The sequence below is a fragment of the Bubalus bubalis genome, chromosome 8 (assembly GCF_019923935.1).
Source record: "Bubalus bubalis isolate 160015118507 breed Murrah chromosome 8, NDDB_SH_1, whole genome shotgun sequence".
In the NCBI taxonomy this organism is placed as follows: domain Eukaryota; kingdom Metazoa; phylum Chordata; class Mammalia; order Artiodactyla; family Bovidae; genus Bubalus; species Bubalus bubalis.
This window is the reverse complement of record NC_059164.1, coordinates 33,458,784-33,483,684: the sequence shown is the minus strand read 5'-3', so window position 1 is coordinate 33,483,684 and position 24,901 is coordinate 33,458,784. Positions and strand designations below refer to the sequence as shown.

The 24,901-nt window shown below is 37.4% G+C and overlaps 1 long non-coding RNA gene across 4 annotated transcripts in view; it reads right to left on the bottom strand.

The window, feature by feature from the left end:
• LOC123334681 overlaps nt 1-24,901 on the bottom strand; it is a 178,033-nt gene that overhangs the window by 32,767 nt on the left and 120,365 nt on the right. For 3 of the 4 annotated variants that reach the window (XR_006552726.2, XR_006552727.2, XR_006552725.2), the window contains exon 3: nt 13,813-13,932. This is a non-coding gene — a long non-coding RNA (uncharacterized LOC123334681). Of the gene's footprint in view, nt 1-11,041; nt 12,015-13,812; nt 13,933-24,901 lie in introns of those variants that run through there. The other variant, XR_006552724.2, reaches the window with a different exon arrangement.

The window sequence follows — 24,901 nt, the reverse complement described above, 5'->3', positions numbered from 1 at the left end:
TAATATGTATATATCATATTCTACAAGTACTAAAGAAGAGATGCACCATTTTAAATATTTATTTTCATAAATAAATACATGACAGTTTTAACTCAGAACTTGAAAAATGTACCATACCCTGCTAAAGTTGTAGTTAGAACTTCTCACTTCCTAAGTATTCTTCTCCCTAATACTAAGTAGAATCAGTCTACAAAAGTATGAAATGTTTTTATCTTGTTAACTGCCTTTATCCCCCAATAGAATATAAGCTCTAGGAGAGCAGAAAGCATACCAAAGAGACAGTTCTCAGCAACAACAACAAAAAAGGTAAGGACAAGGGGTAACTGGATCAATATTATGATTAAAAATTTGAGTAGGAAATGATGATACAAGATATACGTGCTGTGCTGTGCTTAGTCAACTCAGCTGTGTCCGACTCTTTGTGACCCCATGGACTGTAGCCTGCCAGGCTCCTCTGTCCATGGGGATTCTCCAGGGAAGAATATTGGAGTGGGTTGCCATGCCCTCCTCCAAGGGATCTTCCCAACCCAGGGATCAAACCCAGGTCTCCTTCTCCTGCATTACAGGCTGATTCTTTACCAATTGAGCCACCAGGGAAGTCCAAGAATACTGGATTAGGTACCCTATCCCTTCTCCAGGGAATCTTCCCAACCCGGGAATCGAACCAGGGTTTCCTGCATTGCAGGCAGATTCTTTAACAACTGAGCTACCATGGAAGCTCACAAAAGATACACAGTACATAACAATTAAAAACTCCAGGAACAAGAAGCTATACAGGATCCATAGTTCAATTATAAGATAATGGCTTCAAATAAGATTCAGTGAGCTTTAGGAAAAAAACAGAATGTATCCAATACAGAAACAAAAATAATTAACAAGCTGAAATATAACAAGGAAACAGTAATGAACACATATGTGTGTTCTCTCCACAAGAAAATAAAAGGGGCTATCAGAAATTCCAGGAGATAAAAACAGTCTAAGATGACTGCTTTCAGCATACCATGCAGACTAAAATGTAGCAGGGTTTTCAGCAATGAGTAGAATTCAAAAATAAAGAATACATTTCAACTTGGTATTAGACATACAGATCTATCTTTGGAATTCAGAAGACACGATATAAATTTGGCAAATTGATTTTCTCTTCCCTGAACAAAATTTGCACAATCATAAGCAAATCTTTGCAAGTTGTCAACTTTTAGAATTAAACCTATAGACAAAACATCATGTTTAAAAAATAAAAACAATCTGCTTTAACAGTGTAGGCAGAAGGACATATCTGACAGAAGTTAGTAGATAGGAATGGGGAAATTAGGAGGTCAAAATAACAGGAAGACTAATCATATATATATACATATGTATATATATATAAATCTATATATAAACCACATGGTAATCACAAACCAAAAATCTATAATAGATAACACATTACCAAAGAGAGAATGGAATCCAAACAAAACAAGATAGTCATCCAATCACAAGGGAAGTAAACAAAAGTTGTCAAGCAAAATACATCAGAGAAACACAAACACCATATGATTTCACTTATATGTAGAATCTAAAGAACAAAGAAACGAACAAATACAACAAGACAGAAACAGAGTTCTAGATGCAGGGAACAAACAGCTGGTTGCCAGATGGGGGAGGAAAGAAATAGGTGAGGGAGACTGAGAGGTATAAACTGCAAATTGCAAAATAGATGAGTCACAGGCATGAAACGTACAGAGTGGGAAATGCAATCAGTAACTAAATGACATCTTTAGATGCTGACACATTGTAACTAGACATAATGTGGTGATAAGTTTGAAATATATAGAAATAACAAATCACCGGGTTGTGTAATAGGAACTAACATAGGTGCAGATCAACTGTACTTCAAAAAAAATCAAATTCATAGAAAAAGACATCAGATTTGTGGTTACCAGAGGATAAGGGTGGGAGAGGGGGACCTGGATGAAGGCAGTCAAAACATACAAACTTCTAATTATAAAATCAATACACAGCATATAACATACAATATGATAAATATAATCAACACTGCTGCAAGTTATATATGAATGTTAAGAGAATGAATCCTTAGAGTTCTCCTCACAAGGAAAATATTTTTTTCTATGTCTTTAATTTTGTTTCTATATTCCATGATGGACATTCACTAAACTTATGGTGATAATTACCTTATAATATATATAGTGCAAATCATTTTGTTGTATACCTTAAACTTGGTGCTGTATATCAAAATTACTTCAACAAAATTGGAAGAAAAATGTAATTGAAAATATATTTGAAAGAACAGGAGCCACTAATAGTCATTATAAAACGTACAGAACCAAGAGATACAGCCTATATTTCAAAGAATAATAAATATGGGTGTGTCTGTATATATGTGTGAGTATATATAAATATACTTATATATATATGTGTGTGTGTGTATATATATATATATGTTCCTGCATGCATGCTCAGTCATGTACAACTCTTTGCAACCCTACAGACCATAGCTGGCCAGGCTTCCCTATCCATGGGATTTCCCAGGCCAGAATACGGGAGTAAGTTGTCATTTCTGACTCCAAGGCATTTTCCTAACCCAGGGATCAAACTTGAGTCTCCTGTGTCTCCTGCATTGGCAGGTGGATGCTTTAACAATGAGCCACTGAGGAAGCCCACATACATATAAACACACACACACACACACACACACACACACACACACAGAGTGAGCTATTATTTCATAAAGAAAGAAACTAGAAAATGATGGAATAACTACATTAGGGAGTTGGCAGGTACAAAATGATAGAAGTGAACTAATTCCTTTCTACATCATAGAAAAGAAATAATCATTTCTAGAATTGATAAATCAAGAAAGAGCAGTATAAACAGTGTCAAGATACTATAGTTTCCCAAAACAAGGAAACAACTGTAAGAAGTTGCCCTGCTTGGCATTTGATATTTCTGTGCCATTTAATTTTTTAACCATCTGCTTGAAATATTTTCATGAAAATTTTATTTGATAAAGGGAAGATAAGTAGCCCACATATATCCTCAATAACATGTGCAGCAGGCTCAGTATGAGTTCTGTGCAGGACTGTATGAGCCAAACTGTCATTTGCAATTCTAGTACTTCAGGTGTGAAGAATCACAGATGCAGGGAGAGTAAAAGCTCTGGTTCTCTGTCCAGTCATACCCAGTCCCCACTGATGAACTGAGCATCTTTTTAAAGTATTTACCTATCAATTATGGTATAGATACCTCATCAAACTTTAAAGCCAAAAGCACTGAAGATCAGCCTCACCCAGTCCCTGCCATAAAAGCATTCTCCCTGGTTAACTATTTCTCCATCAGTGTAATCTGAGCAGTTCTATAGGGACTTTCAACTATTAATATAAACATCAGACTTGCTTCTGAGATGAAATGAGTATGTAGTTGTCTAGTTTTTCTACAACTACTCTACTTTTGGCCTTCACAAATATTTTTTTTAAAACTATATATTGTTAGATAACCAGATATATGAAAGAAGAAAAAAGAGTAAAGGATAATGTGTTGACATATTAGATAGCATGTCTGGGGACTTTATGGTGAAGGACAAAGGAAGTTAATAAGCACTTGTTCATGGAGGATCTGGAGAGACAGGAAATAATGTGCAAAAACCCTGAGGAAAGAAGATGTCTGGTGGGCTTAGTAAGGCTGGAGTAGAGTGGTGGTGAGGGGCTGTAATTGTGAAAGATAATTCAGGGGGCAGTGTGACTAGAGAGGGACATATAGATCATATGGAGTCTTGTTGGGCAAGTTAAGACTTAAGGATTTTCTCCAACAGAAGGAGAAACACTGGAGATTTCTGAGCATAAGCTTGACACAATGTGTTGGCCACTGGGTTGACATCTGAAAATGTACAAAAGCAGAAGTAAGGAGACAAGAGATGATGAGAAGTGGACAGATTAGGGCTTTACTTTGAAAGTAGAGATGATAGGATAGAAAGAGAAGCTTCAAGTATTAAACCAAGGTTTTCAGAATAAAAACTGGAAGAATGGAGTTGTCACTTACTAAGATGTGGAAGACTCGAGGAGGAAGAGGTCCTGGAGGGGGCATGTCAGGAGTTCAGAAATACCTACTAGATATTTCTTTCTAGATAAAAAGAGATCATATCTATATTTTCACCATAGTAAAAATCTGATTGAATTCAAATATTCTCCACTTCAGGTAAGTGGAAATATGACCATTTTGAGATTTCTAATGTTACTAAAAGCATCCCAAATCCGTATTGCAGGAAAATGGACCTGGAACACAGCAATTAAGCATGCAAATGAGCAGCTCATTTCTTTTGGTCCTGGGAAAATATCATTAATCAAATTTATGAATGCAATGAAATCACTTCTTCCATGTTTATTAAAAGTCATTATGAAAATGTTATCTCTGGGCTCAGCTGACAGTTTTCAACTTAATGTGGCTTTTAATCAATGGCAACAAAATCAATTATGTCACCACTGGACACCTCAAGGAAGGTAAATTACTACCAGTCAAAAGTTGTTTTCCTTTAGATCTATATCCCCACAGATGTATTTAAAAAAAAAAAAAAGCAAACTAGAACCATAAAAAAATAGTAGAATCATGTTTTCTATAGGCTAACACTGTGTAAAGGAAAGGACCCTTATTCAGGAGAAAAAAGGCAGCCCGCGTTCCATGGTCTGCTACCCACCAGCACTGTAACATGTATAGAACAGTCTTATGGACTCTGTGGGAGAGGGAGAGGGTGGGAAGATTTGGGAGAATGGCATTGAAACATGTAAAATATCATGTATGAAATGAGTTGCCAGTCCAGGTTCGATGCACGATACTGGATGCTTGGGGCTGGTGCACTGGGACGACCCAGAGGGATGGAATGGGGAGGGAGGAGGGAGGAGGGTTCAGGATGGGGAACACATGTATACCTGTGGTGGATTCATTTTGATATTTGGCAAATCTAATACAGTTATGTAAAGTTTAAAAATAAAATAAATTAAAAAAAAAAAAACTCAAACATTCAAAAAACTAAGATAAAAAAAAAAAAAAAAAAACTTCACCCGATTTTATTGAGCTGCAGATTCTCCTTCTTTTGAATGCCTTCTTAACGTTTTACGATACAGTATAAATGTAAAATGGTATTAATCATAAATTACATGTAAATTACCTACTCATTTATTTACTCATTCAAGTATCATTACTTGCTTAGTGCCAATTAGATATTTTAATATCATCTTGACTGTGTAAATAATATTTTTTAACGTTTTATTTTATATTAGCGTACAGCCAATTAGCAACATTGTAATAGTTTAAGGTGGACAGCAAAGGGACTCGCCATACATCTACATGTATCCATTCTCCCCCAAACTCCTTGAAGTGAGCATCTTCATTTGCTTGGAAAACATACAGGTATGTATTCAAGGCAGGTGAAGGATGGATAAGAAGATGAATGGGCAGATAGATGAATTAATCAATTGACAGTGTACATGAAACTACTTCATAAAATTCAAAGTGCCATTCCAATGTTGATTTTGAGTATTCAGGTAGAATAGCCATCTGACTAAATAAAGGGAGATAAAAGTTTAAAGATGTGTTGACAATGCATTTATAATCTCAAGCTACACAGCCACCTTTTGAGGAAAGCTGATATGATGTTCTATTCCCCACTCCAAGTTATAGCCAGTCATTGTATTCAGGACTTCCCACCAGAGAATACACAATATACACAAATGACAACATGAAGATTCTCCAACTATAAAACAGAAGTAAAGATATATCCCAATCTAAATATAAACCTCATTAAAATTTCTTGGGAAAAAATTTAAAAACCACACAGTCAACAGAAATTTAATCCTATTGATCTTACAAGTCAAAATCTCTATGAAATTAGTAGCCCAAAATCAATGCTCCTCAAATTTTTATTTCACTCAACCTCAACAGGGTGAATTCTCTATGCTAGGGAGAAGACTTCAGAGGTTCCAGTCTTGTTAATTCTTCTAGATACTCAAGACAATATATTCATCGCTAAATCTTTCAAGAAAAGCCCTTTTAATGGTCTGGAAAGTTAATAGGGTATTAAATATTATCATAGTATTTGCTGCATATCCATGAAATTTAGGGATAAAAAGCATTACTTATCTCTAAAAGTTATCACATTCAACATTATGCTTCTAAATACAGTATTCAGGAATGCCAAAGCATCACTGGTATCTGAGAGAAAGGAAAATGGATAGAGAGAATTTCAGTGTCAGTCTGGCTAAAATACTAGTCAGTTTATAAGAGATGCTTGGAATCCACAACCTGTAAGAAGATTAAGCTCAATTCCACCAACAGGTTAATGTTAGGAATAAGTCTATCAGGAGAAAATCATCCAGTTATACTATTCCCATCTTCAAGTTGCTTGTTTTGTTTTAGTTTTGTTTTGTTTTGTTTTTTTCAATGTTTGAAAAATTGCAATGTCAGCAGCCCTAGTCATTTAAAGCACTTTTTCTCCTATTCAGTATATTCAACATATCTTAATACTCCTTTCTCCTTTGAGTTCTATGTTTCTCTCACCCCAGTGTTGAGTCGTCAGCAATATCTAATGATGCAACATCCATAATGACTTGCAACAATTCAATTATTATTTGAGTTGGTTTCCTTCTCTGTTTGGGCTTCCTGTGTGGCTTAGCTGGTAAAGAATCCACCTGCAATGAGGAGACCTGGGTTCGATCCCTGGGATGGGAAGATACCCTGGAGAAGGAAAAAGCTACCCATTCCTGTGCTAGTTGAGTTTGCTGAGCTTGACTTCTCTCCATTGTCTTTCCATGGGTTTCTCTAGTCAAGAAGCTTGTTTTTTTAACTCTTCTAGATGTTCTCTTCTGGAGCCTCATCAGAGTAAGAGAGATAAAATCAGTTAGCCTGGTTCTACCTGAAGTATTTTGCCCATTTTCTCTCCTTTTTCTGGTTAACTCCCACCATTAGGTGGGCTTCCCTGATGGCTCAGACAGTAGAGAATCTGCCTGCTATACAGGAGACCTGGGTTTGATCCCTGGGTTGGGAAGATCCCCTGGAGAAGGGAATGGCTACCCACTCCAGTATTCTGGCCTGGAGAATCCCCATGGACAGAGGAGCCTTTCAGGCTACAGTCCATGGTGTCACAAAGAGTAGGACACAACTGAGCAACTAACACTTTCCACCATTAGGGTATTTCTCTATAGACTGACATATAGTCAAAACCACAATCTATTGTTCTATGTATTGCATCTTTGTTGTGTCTTCCTACAGAATATGAATTCCATAAATTTCAGGTAGGTTCCCTCAGGACAAAGAGAATACCTGACTTCCCCTTGTAATAATTCATAATGGTTTGAGTATTTTGCACTAATATTCCTAAGTTCCTCCTTGTAAATGTGTCCAAATTTCCTTATAACTAAATGGCATAGTCATCCTGGTCTTCCAGGTATAATGACACAAATATTCTCACAAGGAATTCTCTATCTTCAGCTTTAAGAATTTCTTCTCCATAGTCATTTGGATCCTAGTTCCTTCCAGCATAGTTATTTAATCCTGCTATTCTCTTTCTGTCAGAATTCTTTGAGTCCCAGTCGCCTTTTCTGTCCTAGTACCAACTAAACCAATATCTTGCCCTTACCTTCTTCAGAGCAATTAAGGGCAGGTTCAGTTCTTTCCGTTTTATATCTGACTCCCCTGGCCTTTAAGATCTCATTTTTCCCTTCACATTTGTCTAGTCTGTGAGCTAAAATACAGCTTTTCTAATAAGCAACTCTCTTTCTTCAACTCAGTAAGCCAGACTTCCTTTATTTTGTTTTTGGCTAATCGTTCTAGTTCCTTTTTATTTTTTAATTATTTTTATTGGAGTATAGTTACTTTACAAGGTTGTGTTAGTCTCTACTGTACAGCAAAATATACATATAGCACCTCCCTTTTGACTTCTCATTCAGGTCACCCCAAAGCAATAAGTAGACCTCTCTCTGCTATACGGTATGTACTCAGAGTCATCTGTTTTATGCGTAGTATCAGTAGTACATATGTGTCAATCTCAATCTGCTAATTCCTCCAAACACCACTTCCCCCCTGGTATCTATAGATTTGTTCTCTATGTCTGTGTCTCTATTTGTGCTTTGCAAATAAGATCATCTATATCATTTTTCTAGATTCCACATATATGCATTAACATATGATATTTGTCTTTCTCTGACTTACTTCACTCTGTATAACAGTCTCTAAGTCCATCCTCATCTCTACAAATGACACAATTGCGTTTCGTTTTGTGGCTTAATAGTATTCCATTGTATATATGTACCACCTCCAGTTGCATCTTAATTGACTGGTAAAACTTAATTTTTCTACTGTTAAAAGATATAACTTTCATTTGCCTTCTTAGACAGTGGGTTTGCAACAACCTAACTTTGAGTTACATCATTACCATCCCAGGAGAACATTATATTCTCTTCATTAAAAGAGCTTCCATTCATTTTCAGTTATTCATTCATAAAAATCTACCACACTTTCCTGGGAAAACCCATAGTTTGGGTCTGTGAAAACAGGTTCCACAGTGAAAGTTTATTCAGTTAACAAGTTTCAAGCCAACTCAAGACTACATAGTTTGTTCCTGCTATACATTTATGTATTAGCCTTGCAGACAGGTGGCATAAGGATGAGCAGAATGTGCATCAGCTGGTCTAGCACTGCTCACAACAGCCCTGGTACAAATGGAGCAGAACCAGAACCTCACAGAGTCCTGTAGAACCTGCAAAATTCAGCTGTGTTGCAGTCTTAAAGCCGCAAATATCATTATTCCTTTCAAGGTCTAAAAGGACTAAACTTTGCTCCACCTGAAATTATTCAGCCAAGTTGTGCCTATGAATCTCAAGGTCTTTCTGTCACAGTCTTACCTAAAGGCATCTATATCCAGGAAGGCTAAAGTCACCTGCACTGCCCGACTGCATCGAAGGCACAGGTGCTCGTAGCCTTGCCTGAATAAAACTGCCACTTTCCTGGGACAAAGTTATGTGCTTCAGTGACCCATCAAAGACAAAATCCCACCTGGCCAATTTACTAAAGCCTGAGGCCTAATGCCACCCACCCAGGGAGCATGAGTTAAAAGCCAATAATAAAATGATTTAAAAAAAAATAGCCATATGTTGTGCTATAGAGAGTTACTGCCCACCAAAGTCAAAAAACCATGACTTCCACCTCTGCCGTTGCTTGGAAGCCAAAACCCTCTTGGACTGTTTTAGGGTCTGGCTTTGGTAATGTACCTCTACCTCCACAATTCTCTTCTCCCCAACTTCTATTCCTGACCTGTTACCAAGGTGTCTGATCCAATATACGAGATTCAGAGATTCTCATGTTGAATATATAACACTCCTCTCCCCTTACTGAAGTTCAAAACCAAATGAGAACTGATTACAATGTTAGGAGGATGGAGACATCATCTTTATGACTAGGGAAACTGTTGGGGTAATGACTTGCACATGCAGTCACAGTGAATTCCTAACACTGCGCCCTACAGTCAGGCTATCTACCATATGTTAGAGAGGAAAACAGAATACCATATTCATCTAATGACAAATGTGTAAAGCATGCCACTACTTTATGCACCCCTGAGAAAGAAATGAACCCTGTCTATCATTTAAACTAGGACCTGCCATTAGTCATAAGACGTATGTTTATTCAGAGATGCTCAGTTATTTTAAAAGTGTGTCTTGGCATAGAGAACAGACTTGTGTTTACCAAGGGGGAGGGGAATGATGGATTGGAGTTTGGAATTAGCAGACGCAAACTACTGTACACAGAATGACAAACAAGGTCCTACTGTATAGGGAACTACAGTCAATATCCCAAGGTAAACCATAATGGAAAAGAATATGAAAAGGAATATATGTTTATATATAAATATATATATATATGTATAACTGAATCATTTTGCTGTACAGCAGAAGCTATCACAACACTGTAAATCAGCTATACTTCAATAAAATTAGGGTTGTTTTTTTTTTTAATGTGTCAGATCCAACCAGTCCATTCTGAAGGAGATCAGCCCTGGGATTTCTTTGGAACGAATGATGCTAAAGCTGAAACTCCAGTACTTTGGCCACCTCATGCGAAGAGTTTATTCATTGGAAAAGACTCTGATGCTGGGAGGGATTGAGGGCAGGAGGAGAAGGGGACAACAGAGGATGAGATGGCTGGATGGCATCACCGACTCGATGGACTTGAGTGTGAGTGAACTCCGGGAGTTGGTGATGGACAGGGAAGCCTGGTGTGCTGCAATTCATGGGGTTGCAAAAAGTCGGATACGACTGAGCAACTGAACTGAACTGACATAGAGAACAGACTTATGGGCATGGCAGGAGGGGAGGAGGGAGAGGGTGAGATGTATGGAGAAAGTAACATGGAAACTTACAACACCATATGTAGAACAGACAGCCACTGGGAACCTGCTATATGCCTCAGGGAACTCAAACAGGGACTCTGTGACAATCTAGAAGGGTGGGATGGGGAGGGAGATGGGAGGGAGGGGAACATGAGTGTACCCATGGCTGATACTTGTTGACATTTGACAGAAAAAAAAAATTGTAAAGCAATTATCCTTCAATTTAAAAATAAATATTTTTAAAAATGTGTCTTAGAATTGAACAAACATGAAAACAGGATCTCTACAAGCTGGCAGATGCCACAAAAAGTAAAGGGGAAGAGGTTACACTTCATGTGTCCTTCTCATCCTCCCCTGCACATGAATATGAAGGTTGACTCCTCCACTGAGGAGTGACGAGAAAAGGGAAGAGAGGCCAGGCAGAGCTATCCTAATTCATAAAGGCCTGGAAATACGAGACACGGAGAAAAGAGATGCCCTCACTCAACCAAAAATTAATGTTCTGTTTCAAAGAATCTGCAATAGTATGAAAGACAATGCCAAAAGTAATCTTGAAAACTTTTCGTACAGAAAAAAAAAATGCTTGTCCTTCACAGAAGACAAGTTCTGCAGGAAAAAAAAGAAACCTAAGTATGAAGTTAATATTTATTTTGAAAGCCTGGAAACAATATTTCCACAAGGCAGTTTCAATTTTAAGAGAATAATTCGAGCACGGTAAATACGTTGGGGCTATCATTTGCAATTTTCAAGCACTGACCCAGCATTTTAAACAATCAATAGAAACAGGATCTAGAACTTGATTTTATCAGAATAACACAATTGGTCTCATGAGTTTAATCAATCTTGACTGTTCGTTTATCTGAATGGTCTCATGGTAACTCTCCTTTTAAATCAGAAATATTACAGTCTTAGTCTCGGTAGCAAGAACAGAGTGTTGATTTTCAACTTTCAGTTGACCAGAAGCATGCTAGCTCAGCATTATGGATAAAAGGACATTCAGGAATCTGGTGAAAATCACCACTAAAAGCAAACATATAGGTATTACAGCAAAACAACACTGCATGACTGTCAAGGGCATCATCTGTGGAGTCCGGAAGACCTGAGCTCTAACATGAACCCCACTACTCACTAAGTGGGCAGAATACTCACTTCACTTCAGCTTCTTCATCTATATAGAGTATTAATATTTGCTCCCTCTCATAACTGTTGTATGAATTAGAAGGAAATGTATGTAAATCACTGGCACAATGCCCGATCCATAGAAAATGGTCAAAAAACAGAAATACTTAATTTTTGCTATGGGAAAATACATACTACAGATACAGCTTACACACAAGATGAATACCGTTCTCCAGTATGGTAATGATTAGTGCCGTTCACAGCTGTTTCAGGTCCTCCGCCTTGTGGACATGGGGTAGAATTGCATCTCTCCCCCCTTATGGTTTCTGGGATTACTTTCGCCCAATGAGCTGTGAATAAAATGTATGTGTCTCTTGCTGGTCAGTACATTTAAATACTGATGTGGGACCCTCGAGCTCTCCTTTCCATTTGCCACAACTGACAGGGTTCCATAGGGTGAGTGGCTGCTCCTTCAGCTTGGATCCCAGAGTGAAGACAATATGAAACGGAGCTCCTAGTCAACCTTCAAACAACATGTATTATGAGTGTTGTCATAAACCAGCAAGATTCAGGGATTGCTATTACTGCAGCATAATTTAGTCAGTCCTACCAAACACACCTAATTAATCTCACCTCTGAGAATCACATGTTTTGTAATTACATTATCGTAATATCAGTTTTTATATGTCCTACATCTTCCTTCTATGGTTATCATCAAGCGGATTGTTGGCAATATTGCTTAAATTCATTCATTCAACAAGTGTGTTCCATGCACTGTGCTATATTTCAGGCAAAGAACACTGAACAAGAAGACATAGTACCTTTCCTGATAGTTCATTATGAAGTTGACTGGATCATGGAGGAAGGAGGAGATCACAGATAATAACCAAAATATTCTCTTAAAATTTTGGCTTATTTCATTTTAATTTATATAGAGATCAATCACCACATACTCCCAATCATTACAGTCACAGTAGGTACATAATCTTATTAATTTTCAAATTACCTGAAACTTTCAGTCATGCTATTACTCCTTAAAGTAAAAACTTAACTGGGAGAGAAAATTACCAGGCTAAAGCCCTTAGTAGGGATGGTTTATTTGCTAACATTTTTTACAAATGGCAAAGCTACTAAAGATGAAAGCTCTGTGAAAGGGAAAAAGAAATACTCAACAGAATTTTGAAGGGGAATGAAGTTTAGGTATATAAGGAACAACCTAAATATAGACCACCGGTAAGCACAGCGTGGCTTGTGGTAAAATGGGAGAAGCAGAAAAGCATCATTCAGTGAAAAGGAATAAGGAGAGGCAAGATAGGGTCTTAGAATACATACTGGATTTAAAATCCATTAGCTTGATTAAGGTTCTGGCTTTACCGCTCATTTACTGTATGACCTAGAATAAGTCAGCTAACTTTTTCTCTGCCTTAGGTTCTTCATCCAGAAAATATGCACAGTAGCTTAAAAAAAAACACAATAAGTTTTCCAGACATGAAGGCATTTCGAAAACCCAAAAGTGCTGGTCAAGGTGAAAATGTTTCTATTTGGGAATTTGGGATTAGCTGATGCAAACTATTATATATGCAATGGATAAGCAATGAGGTCCTACCATATAGCACAAGGAACTATATTCAATATCCTTAATAAACCATAATGGAAAGGAATATTATAGTTAAACAGTAGCCTTTTCCTTCTCCAGGGCATCTTCCCAACCCTGGGATCAAACCCAGGTCTCCTACATTGCAGACAGATTCTTTACCAGCTAAGCCACAAGGGAAGCCCAAGAATACTGGAGTGGGTAGCCTATCCCTTCCCCAGCGGATCTTCCTGGTCTAGGAATTGAACTGGGGTTTCCTGAATTGCAGGCGGATTCTTTACCAAATGAGTTATCAGGGAAACCCTACTATATAGTATAGGGAACTATATTCAATATCCTGTAATAAACCATAATGGAAAGGAATATATATATGTATACACACACACACACACACACACATATATATATATATATATATATACACACAAAACTGAATCACTTTTGCTGTACAGCAGAAACTAACACATAATAAATCAATGAGATTCACTGATTCACCACGACTATTTCTGCAAGACAGAAAGTAAAAGAGGTCAATAGTTTCTATCCTGTGATAAAGTGACAAGGCTTCTGAGTGTTTCACTTTGTATGTCAACCAGAAGAGATACAAGGGCACTCCTAGAATAGTCATTCCTTCTCACCTGCATTCCAATAACTCATTCCAATATTCACTATGGAGAATTCAGTATTTGGAATAGTGAAATACTCAATACTTCATTCCAATACTCACCCGCACTCCAACAGTCTTCAGTGGAAGAAAAAGGAATTGAGTTACAGCAGACAACAGAATTCAGAATAATGTGAGATGCACCTTCGAGAATGACAGCCAGCTGGAAGATCATCATGAGTTCTGGGCAGAAAAAAAAGTTTGAGAAGCACTCAATCAGCTGACTTCTTGGTAAGCCTTTCACTGTTCTTATTCAACTATTCTCTGATCTATTCATATTCCTGGAACATCCATTTAGGAAACATACTATTAAAGAATAGATGGGCAAGAGCAACTTTATTACTTAAGCAATACTCTAAGGAACAAAAAATATTTCATTTAAGGTACAAAAAGGGATTTGCCCTTCTTCCCTGCAAACCTTAAGAACCACAACTTTGCACTGCATTCTAATCATTGCTACTAATAAGAGTACATGAATTCTACAACTTTTAGAATCAAAATAATTATGCTTTAGGAAAAATAATGGATCACAAAAGTAAAGAATTGTGACTACCATGTAGTTTTAATAAACATTTCCTCCGGAACTTTAATCCAACTTTCCTTCTCAGGCTACGAGATTCTCATTTGAACAGAATGGATTTTATGTGTAGTTGTTACTACTAGTTTGACATAACTTCTAATTGAAATGTCATGCCCTCAGTGATGGAGTCTCCACTACCAAACCAAACTAGAAGATAAAAACAACTGCCTTATTAAGGTTTTGACTCAATAATTCCAGCAACATATGTTTTGCCTGAGAAAAAATTTTCCTGAAATCTTGAATTAATTTTATTAAATTCTGGACTAGAAATGACAGCAAATTGTTGCCATTTTGTGGTATCCCCACCTATAAAGAGAATCTTTCTTCTTTTCCAGTGTTCTTACACTAGATCAGGCCAAAACAATTCTAACTGAAATGGACATGGTTTTTCTTATGAAAAGATTTCCCAATAGGCACATTGACTTTCACATTAAAAAACGCTTATAAACCTAGTGTTTTATAAACCTAGAGAAGTTATTAAATATTGCTTAAACATATAAAAGGTTAAAGGAGGAAATATAGAGACAGAGGAAGCAACTTTTTGTTTGTTTGCTTTTGTTTCTAATGAAAAGTACATTTCCAAAGTAGCAAAACAAATTTAAAAGCAGAGTATTGTGGATCAGAGTAAAATAACCTGAAATATGATACTGAGAACTTGTGACATCTCCCATGGTCATAAGGATTCTGGTTGGAACATTCCTAAAAATAAAGCTTATATTGATTGAAAGCATTTTTCTGGCTGTATGTTCCGTAACATCCAGAGCTATATTGAATTAATCTATCCTCACACCTAGCAGATAGCACATTGCCTGGCATGGATCAGGCCCTCAGTAAATATTTATTATTAAATGAGTCCCCAGAATAGAACCACTAGAGGGATATCTCTGCACAACATTCATGCTTGAGGATCCACTTTTTTTTTTTTTTTTTTGCATACTTAAAAGTGCATTTACTCTTTACTGAACAGTCTTCCAAATAACTGAACTGTAGGGCATCATTGTTTGGAATTTGTGCTTATACCTATCGATACAAACAGTTTGCATTGCAACTTAGCATTTCCTTTAAAAGGAAACATACTTTTAAGCCCTAAGAGTATTAAATGATCCATATTGCTTTCAGATAAAGCATGAGCCAGATATTAAGATAATTAATAATAGGAACTACACTTGACCTTGATCCTGAATAGTCACTTAGCCACAGCCTATAAAGGAACAAAGAGTGAATGCTCTCAATAGGTAACTACAAAAATTTTCCCTTCCATGACAGATCTATTTATGTCCCCCAATTTCAAGTCAAAATTAGACTTGAATGATTAGGAGTTTGGGAGTAGCAGAGGCAAACTACTATATATAGGATGGATAAACAACAAGGTCCTACTATATGGAACAGAGAACCATATACAATATCCAGTGAAAACCTATAATGTAATAGAATATGAAAGAGTATATATATGTATAATGGACTCTCTTTGCTGTACAATAGAAATGAATACAACATTGTAAATCAACTACACTTAAATAAATTTTTTAAAAAATTAGACTATGGACTGGAACACTGTCTCCAGCATAGAAGTGATTTAAGAGGGAAGCAGTGAGATTACTGCCCAAGTCAGACACTTTAAGCCAGCTGACTCAGCTGCCAGCTCCATTCACCCTCTTTCTTGATACCGTACACTAAAGAAGCTAGAAAAGCAAATTGCATGTTTCGAACCAACTATGTAGCTAGGGGCAGTCATATGGAAAGGTCTGGCCAGTTAGACATAAATGATAATATTATTATGTTTTTTTAATTTATTTACTTTTAACTGAAGGATGGGGCTTCCCTGGTAACTCAGTTAGTAAAGAATCTGCCTGCAATGCAGGAGACTCTGGTTCGATTCCTGGGTTGGGAAAATCCCCTGGAGAAGGGATAGGCTACCCACTCCAGTTTGTTTACAATATTGTGTTGGTTTCTGCTCTACATCAACATGAATCAGCCAGAGGTATACATACCTGGCTCAGAGGGTCCCCTCCCTCTTGAGCTTCCTTCCCACCTCCCACACCATCCCACCCCTCTAGGTTGTCACAGAGCCCCAGTTTGAGTACCCTGAGTCATACGACAAATTCCCACTGGCTATCTATTTTACATATGGCAGTGTATATGTTTCCATGCTACTCTGTCCATTCATCTCACCCTCTCCTTCTCTCGCCACACCGTGTCCATAAGTCTGTTCTCTATGTCTGCATCTCCAATGCTGTCCTGCAAATAGGTTTGTCAGTATCATCTTTCTCAATTCCATATATGTGTGTTAATATATGATATTTGTTTTTCTCTTTCTGACTTACTTTACTCTGTATAACAGGCCCTAGGTTCATCCTCCTGATTAGCACTGTTCCTTTTGTGGCTGAGTAATATTCAACTGTGTTTATGTACCACAACATTTTTATTCATGCATCTGTCAATGGACATCTAAGTTGCTTACATGTCCTAGATATTGTAAATACAGCTGCAATGAACACTGGGGTACATGTGTCTTTTTAAATTATAGTTTTCTTCAGGGTATATGCCCAGTAGTGGGATTGTTGAATCATATGATAATTTTATTCCTAGTTTTTTAAGGATTCTCTATTCTGTCTTCCATAGTGGCTGAATCAATTCAAATTCCCACCAACAGTGCAAGAGCATTCCCTTTCTCCACATCCTCTTCAGAATTTATTATTTGTCGATTTTTGGATGATGGCCATTCTGACTGGTGTAAGGCAATATCTCATTGTAGTTTTGATTTACATTTCTCTAATAATGAGCAATGTTGAACATCATTTCATGTGTTTATTGGCCATCTGTATGTCTTTTTTGGAGAAATGTCTGTTTAGGTCTTGTTCACATTTTGACTGGGTTGTTTGTTTTTCTGGTATTTAGTTGCATGAGCTGCTTGTACAGTTTGGAAATTAATCCTTTGTCATCTATCTCATTGCTATTATTTTATCTCACTCTGAGGGTTGTCTTTTCACCTTGTTTATGGTTTTCTTTGCTGTACAAAGCTTTTAAGTTTAATTAGGCCCCATTTGTTTATTTTTGTTTGTATTTCCATTACTCTAGGGGGTGGGTCATAGAGGATCTTGATGTGATTTATGTTATAGAGTGTTCTGCCTATGTTTTTCTCTAAGAGTTGTATAGTGTCTGGCCTTTCATTTAGGTCTTTAATTCATTTTGAGTTTATCTTTGTGTATGGTGTTAGGAAGTGTTCTAATTTCATTCTTATACATGTAGCTGTCCAGTTTTCCAGCACCACTTATTGAAGAAACTATCTTTGCCCCACTGTATATTCTTACCTCCTCTGTCAAAAACAAGGTGCCCATGGGTACGTGGGTTTATCTCTGGGCTATCGTGTTCCATTGTTCTATATTTCTCTTTTTGCTCCAATACCATACTGTCTTGATGACTGTAGTTTTGTAGTCTAGTCTGAAGTCAGGTAGGTTGATACCTCTAGCTCCATTCTTCTTTCTCAAGATTGCTTTGGCTATTCTGGGTCTTTTGTGCTTCCATACAAATTGTGAAATATTTTGTTCTAATTTTGTGAAAAATGCCATTAGTAATTTGATAGGGATTACCTTGAATCTACAGATTGCATGTGGTAGCATAGTCATTTTCACAATATTGATTCTTCCAACCCAGGGACATGAAATATCTGTATATGTTATCTTTAATTTCTTTCAGCAGTGTCTTATTATACAGCTATTTTGTCTTCTTACATAGGTTTATTCCTAGGTATTTTATTCCTTTTGTTGCAATGATAAATGGGGTTGATTCCTTAATTTCTCTTTCTGAATTTTCATTGTTAGTGTATAAGAATGCAAGTGATTTCTGTGTATTGATTTTGTATCCTGCAACTTTACTAAATTCACTGATTAGATGTAATAATTTTCTGATAGTATTTTTAGCATTTTCTATGTATCGTATACTTTGTCTGCAAACAGGGAGCATATTACTTCTTCTTTTCCATTCTGAATTCCTTTTATTTCATTTTCTTTACTATGTGGTTTTGAGAAAGATCATGCATCCCACATACCTAGGGTAAATACAGTTTATGCTTCTGATCCTGCTTATTCTTGCCTCCTGAATAAGTGATGTGACAGCTGGAGCTGGAGCAGCAATACTGCAACATGAAGGAAAAGAGAGAAATGCTGGCTCTCACAATACTAAGCCACTTAACCAATACAAAAACTGCCTATTTCTACAGTCCTGATAATGAGAAAATAAAGTAGGATAGCACTATTTGCTTAATCCATTGTTTGTTAGGCAATGTGTTAATTGCTGCCAAAAAAAACATTTCTAACTGCTATGCTTCCCTTTCTCACACATATGTATTTCAATTTTAGCTTTGAAGTGCTAAATTTGTAGAACAATAAGCTCTTGCCATGGGTCATTCTATTCAAAGGATATGAGGTCAGGATTTTTATCTTGATTAGTATATAGTGGCCACTTCCATAAGGTCACTCTTCTTCCTAAAGGACCTTCCTTATCTATTCTAGCATATATTTTTAAAGACTTGTTGACACTTCTGTTCACCATTATCAGAACTAAAATCTTAAAGGGCAAGGTCCCTACTACCTTCTATCTTTGGTATCCAAAACACTCTGCAGAGTGTTTGGCACATGATAGTCTCCAATGTCAAGTTCAGATGTGACAGTTGGATCATAAAGAAGGCTGAGCACTGAAAAATTGATGTTTTCAAATTGTGGTGCTGGAGAAGACTCTTGAGATTCCCTTGGAAACCAAGGAGATCTCCCAGTCAATCCTAAAGGAAATCAACCCTGAATATTCATTGAAAGGATTGATGCTGAAGCTTTAGCTTTAATAGTGCGGCCACCTGACGGGAAGAGCTGACTCATTGGAAAGGACCCTGATGCTAGGAAAGATTGAGAGCAGGAGGACAAGGGGGAGACAGAGGATAAGATTGTTGGATGGCATCATCAACTTGATGGTAATGAATTTGAGCAAACTCCAGAAGATCGTGAAGGACAGGGAAGCCTGATGTGCTGCAGTCCATGGGGTCATGGAGTCAGACATAACTGAGCAACTGAACAGCAAGTCTCCAGTGAATGTTACTTGATTACATACATACATATGTATGTGTGAGTTGCTCAGTTGTGTCTGACTTTTTCCTACCCAATGGACTGTGACCTGCCAGACTCCTCTGTCCATGGCATTTTTCAGTCAAGATACTGGAGTGGGTTGCCATTTCCTACTCCAATAACATATATATACATGTAACTAATTGGATCCTGCTCTGAATCGAAAGGCTGGCTTAGGGATGACCCACTCAGTATGTCATCTCTTCCAGGTATTGAAAAATAGGTATGAATTTTCAGGAAGGAAATAATCAACAAAAGACCAAAATCAATAATATCACCATATGTTTTATCTAACAACATACAATGTAAACCTTTGCCAAAATCTCTGGGATAAAATTTACAGGTGAAAAGGTAAACCCATTCACGCACTTTTCCTTCTTCTGCACCCCTTTAGCATTTGTGCTCTGCATCATTTACAGAGACCAGAGTCATGAGTCCAAAGTAAAAGCAGTGATTCTAACCACACATAATCTGTATAAATTAACTCCTCTGAGCAGTAGTTATGCCAAGAGCATTTCATTAACCAATAAATCTCATAACTTTCATCACCACATTATCCCTGATCACCACTAAAAAATTATTTTTAAAAAGACCTAAAAGAATCTGCCTGCAATACAGGAGACCTGGGTCCAATCCCTGGGTTGGGAAGATCTCCTGGAGAAGAGAAAGGCTACCCACCCCAGTATTCTGGCCTGGAGAAATCCGTGGACTGACAGTCCATGGGACCACAAACAGTAGGACATAACTGAATGACTTTCACTTCATTTCAAAACTAAAAACAATTTGCTTGACATGAATACAGAATGGAGACAAAACCTCTAGAAAGATCTTCTAATCATTTTAATCTTTTTATTGCTCAGATGCCTATTAAGATTTATAACATGTCAGTAAGTTTTAAGAATTTCAGACAGAAAAGTGATTGCATGACATCACTCCCCTCTTAAAGAGGGTGAAGCAAATTAACAATAAACCAGATTAACAATTCTAAACTCCTCTTACATAGAAATTTGGGATACATGCTATATCCAGGACTCAGTTTACTCAACCATCGAAGTCAATATGATCTTTTAATCTTTAAAGGTTAATTCATTCATTCAACAAATGTCTACTAAGAATGACTTCTCTGAGCCCCCATCCTCCACACACTCATCATTTCCTTAAGTACTATCAGTAAAACTTCCGATTTAGTAGAGAAGACAAATAAATAAGCACTTCAATTTTTTTCTGATGAGTATTTTCAAAGAATCTAATATTTTTATAATATTTATGTTTAGTTCCTTATTTATTTTTATTAACAAGTATTCTAAAAATTAAAATATTCCAAAGAAGCTACTCGTGGGTAATGGATATTTTAATATTTGAACATTTAAGTTTAGAACCTCAATTCAGCTATTAACTATACCATATGGAGGATAAAAGCAAAACACATAGTAAATATCCAAGAATTATTTCTCTTCTTTTTCCCTTGTGAAAGGCACGGATGAAAATGCAAAAGAATTCAAAGCACTGCTCAGATCATTTATATGCCTACAAAGTGAGTTTCATAAAGCACCACAAAAACAAATGTATTCTTTTCTCACCGCTGCCCTTGCATTTCTTGCCTATAGAGCTTATTCTTCCCTGTCCCTTTGGATGTAATTGAAAGCCAGTGCCTTGACTTCTAGATTGTTCATAGATAAAACCTGCTTCCTTCACTTTAGAACCAAAAGACAAAACAAACAACAATAACAACAATCCACTAAACTCACATAGAATTAGGTTCTACATAATGATCAAAATTCTGATGTCCATCTGGGTTCAAGTTTTTCCCCTCCCCCAGCCTTGAAGAGCAGCGAGAGGAGCCAGGGAAGCCTGCAGTGGGAGCTGGCAGGCTGTATCCTCTCTGCTCAGCCAGTTCTACATCCTCAACCTCCCTCCACCTCAATCAGGAGATGAGTCCAACAGGTCAGAGATGGAAGACACGGCAAGATAAGAAAAGTCCTGTGTGCACTGCTCTCATTTAGCATTGCTTTTTCCTGGGTTTAGTAGGTGCTCAACGCTGTCTTTTCTAATCTCGTTTTAATCAGTTCTGTGAAGACCCTTGGATCTGGAGGATTTCTAATTGCAAAGTATGACCTGCTTCTGGTGAGGCTTTCATGACTGAACAGTTACTACCCTACTTTAAACCCCTGGCTGTCTGTACATTACCTTCAGATTTCACCGAGCCTGTTGTATGTGAATTAGGAAACGGTGTCTTGTCCAGACTGATGAATTACAAAAAAAGCAACCCCCCAACCAGGTTGATACAGCACACACATAAGCACCGGGTCAGCAGTTCTTTTTCACCTTCAACTAGGCACCTTTAAGCACAACCACACTGCCACGCTTCCCCGGTGGTTCAGAATGTAAAGAATCCACCTGCAATGCAGAAGACCTGGGTTCAATCCCTGAGTTGGAAAGATCCCCTGGAGGAGGGCAAGGCAAACCATTCCAGTATTTTCGCCTGGAGAAGCCCCATGGACAGAGGAGCCTGGCAGACTACACTCCATGGGGTCACAAAGAGCTGGACGCGACTGAGCAACTAAGCACAGCACAGCGCACTACCACAGTCCCATGCCCTTCATAGACTGTCTAAGGGGCATTCAAAATTTCTCCACCAAGCCCTTCTGGTTAGAATCCAAGCAAACACACCTGTTCTGTGTGCTCACCACCGCCCGCACACACATACACACACACAGAGAAAAGCAAGCCCTTCTACCTGTCATAGGAGGCAGTGCAGTTACCTGCCAAGTTCAGCTTTATTTCAGCCCTCTGGGAAACAGATCTGCACCCAGTCTCTTGCATTTTATATTTTTCTGCAATGAATTTAAAAGCAAATCTATTACATCACCCTAATTCCAGAGGAACGTAGCAACGGTTTCCCTGAAGCAGCAGCACCCCTCACTAGAGTTGAAGTGAGGAGACAGCACATAACTGCCCCCCATCCTCTACCTGCATATTGAGAGCACCCCCAAAACTCTCTCAATTCCAGTTTTCCTATCTCTCTCAGCTTCTTGGACTTTAACTCTTTCATAATCCACATGGCTTAAAGGTATTCCATTCAAACCCAGCACAGGGCATCTGAAAACTGCTTTGGCACCTGGGGTAGTTGGCACCCCTTTGCCTTGGAGCTCCAATCAAAATTAAGACTAGAATATTTTAACTTTTATATTGTGTAACAGTAATTAAAATTAGAATGTACGAAAGATCCAAGGAGAAACATTTTGAAAGAAGTTGAAAAAAAGAGATATTTCTAAGAAAATTAGATATAAACTTTAATATTTTAAATATGTGCATTATGTATTTACAGAGATGTGTGTGTTAGTCCTCCAGAACTGGTCACTCCCGTTCCGGAAAAAGAGTTACAGAGGGGAATTTAACAGTCACATGGCAGATGAGTGAGGGCAGACTGATACAGGAGATACTGGCCAGATGATTGGAGGGTTTACATAATTTAATGCCCAAACCCCACACTTTCCAGAAACAAAGTAAGCAATGTGAACTCACTAACCTGGCAGGTGTGAGCCAGCACTGTTCCAGACAAACTGGACACCCCATGTTTGAATCAAAATAACTGCACACCGCTGACTGGAAGGAGAAGCCAGCAAAGAAATCTCTGGAGTGACCCAATCAATGGACATTCACATCAAAAAGAACGTTAGTGAGAGTCAACTCTGGATCAGAATGGGAACATGGAAGGCATTTTCATTTGTAATTAACAATGACAACACATCAAATCTCAATGTTCTTTCTGAATGAAGGGTGGTATGCTTTATGGGCCACATGCAACAGGCATTTTACCAGAAGTTGGAACACTGGCTGTAAAACAACTTAAGAAGGAATATCACGATTAATTATTCAAATAAATATAGATGAATTAGTAAAAAATGAATTAAATTAATAAAAATATAAACTAGAAAGAGTGGTCTAGATGTCCAAACACATATGTGAATTGAACAAATTTTATAAAGGCCATAAACATACTATACTAAGGTACTTAAAACAGGGGACTAGAATTGTTTAGAGTTGGAACCCAGCTAGAATACTTAGGGGAGGATGGGGAAAGGGAGAGATTTCATTTCCAACTGGTATGCCACTTAGCTAGAAACTGTACTTCATTTCTATCCCTTGAAGCTTTTAAAAGGAACTTGGAAAGATACACATACATATGCACATACACACACACACCAAATAAATATTAAAAATTAAAGCTATGTTCCCAATGATAAATTTAAGTTAAATTAAAAAGGAAGAATTAAAGTATAAGACTAACTGCCTTCAAGTAAATATTATGCTTGGTTCAACAATTAAGTTACCATTAAGTTAAATAAAACTATAAACTGGAGACCGATAGTGGTAACTAGTAATTAGTTGCACATAGCTAACATGGTACTTGCTAATCCTCAAAATAATTCTGAGGGATGAGAAATTATTATCCACATTTTACAGATGATGAAACCCAGATACTGTGAGATTAAAAGACTTGCCCAAGGTCACAAAACTAGGAAACGATGGCAATGACAGATGTGAATTCAGGGAGCATGCTTCCACCAAGCTGAAAAGCCCTTACATTCATCAATCCTTTGTGTGTGTGTGGGAGAGGAAAAAGGGAAAGTGTCCCATAACAGCAGATCTGGTAACAGATTGATAATTTGCTTCAGTATTTCAGTCTCTACACATCACAAATCTTAGTATGTTAAACAGGCTACATACAGGATATGGTAATGCAGTTCAGTATATACATCAGGGCTTTCTTTGTGCAAACATAGCTACTTTTTCAATGAAATTTTAAAAATCACATCTCTTTGTTCAATTTCAGCTGACTCTGATAAACTCTTAGAAAAGCAAAAAGACATCTTCTGGAACAGTCTGAAGAAGGAAAAAAACAAAAACAGACTGCCAACGTGGCTCTGTGGGTATCTGAAGACCTTGCAGTATATACAACTTTATCTTCTCCATTGTTGCGTCACTGTTCCTTGATGTACAGTCGTCTATTGGAAAGACATTGTGAAAATTCTCTCTTATGAAAGTCAAATGTGTTTGTGGTGAGATAATAGCAATGCGGTACAAAGGAAGAGTGATTCTTCTCCTATTTGGGCACTCCTATTGCAGTCAGAAAGAATGGTACTGGAAGGGGAACTTTGAGCATTTTTACAGAGTCACTATTAAATAACATTTTAATTTTTAATATATTCAAGTTTCTAGTTTTAATGACATTCACAATGGAATATACAAGTATTTTTAAAATATCCTTGGCTCTCTAAAAGAATCAGTGGTAAATTGTTTCTGTAGTCTAAATGTTCTGGCTGGCTTACAAAAGCAGGCAGTTGTTTAACAAGTTAACATTACATATTAAAGAATAAATGTAGCATTAAAGCATTAAGTTTAATGGTCTCTGGATACAGGTAACTCAGGCCTTGGTTAACAAAGTTAGTATATT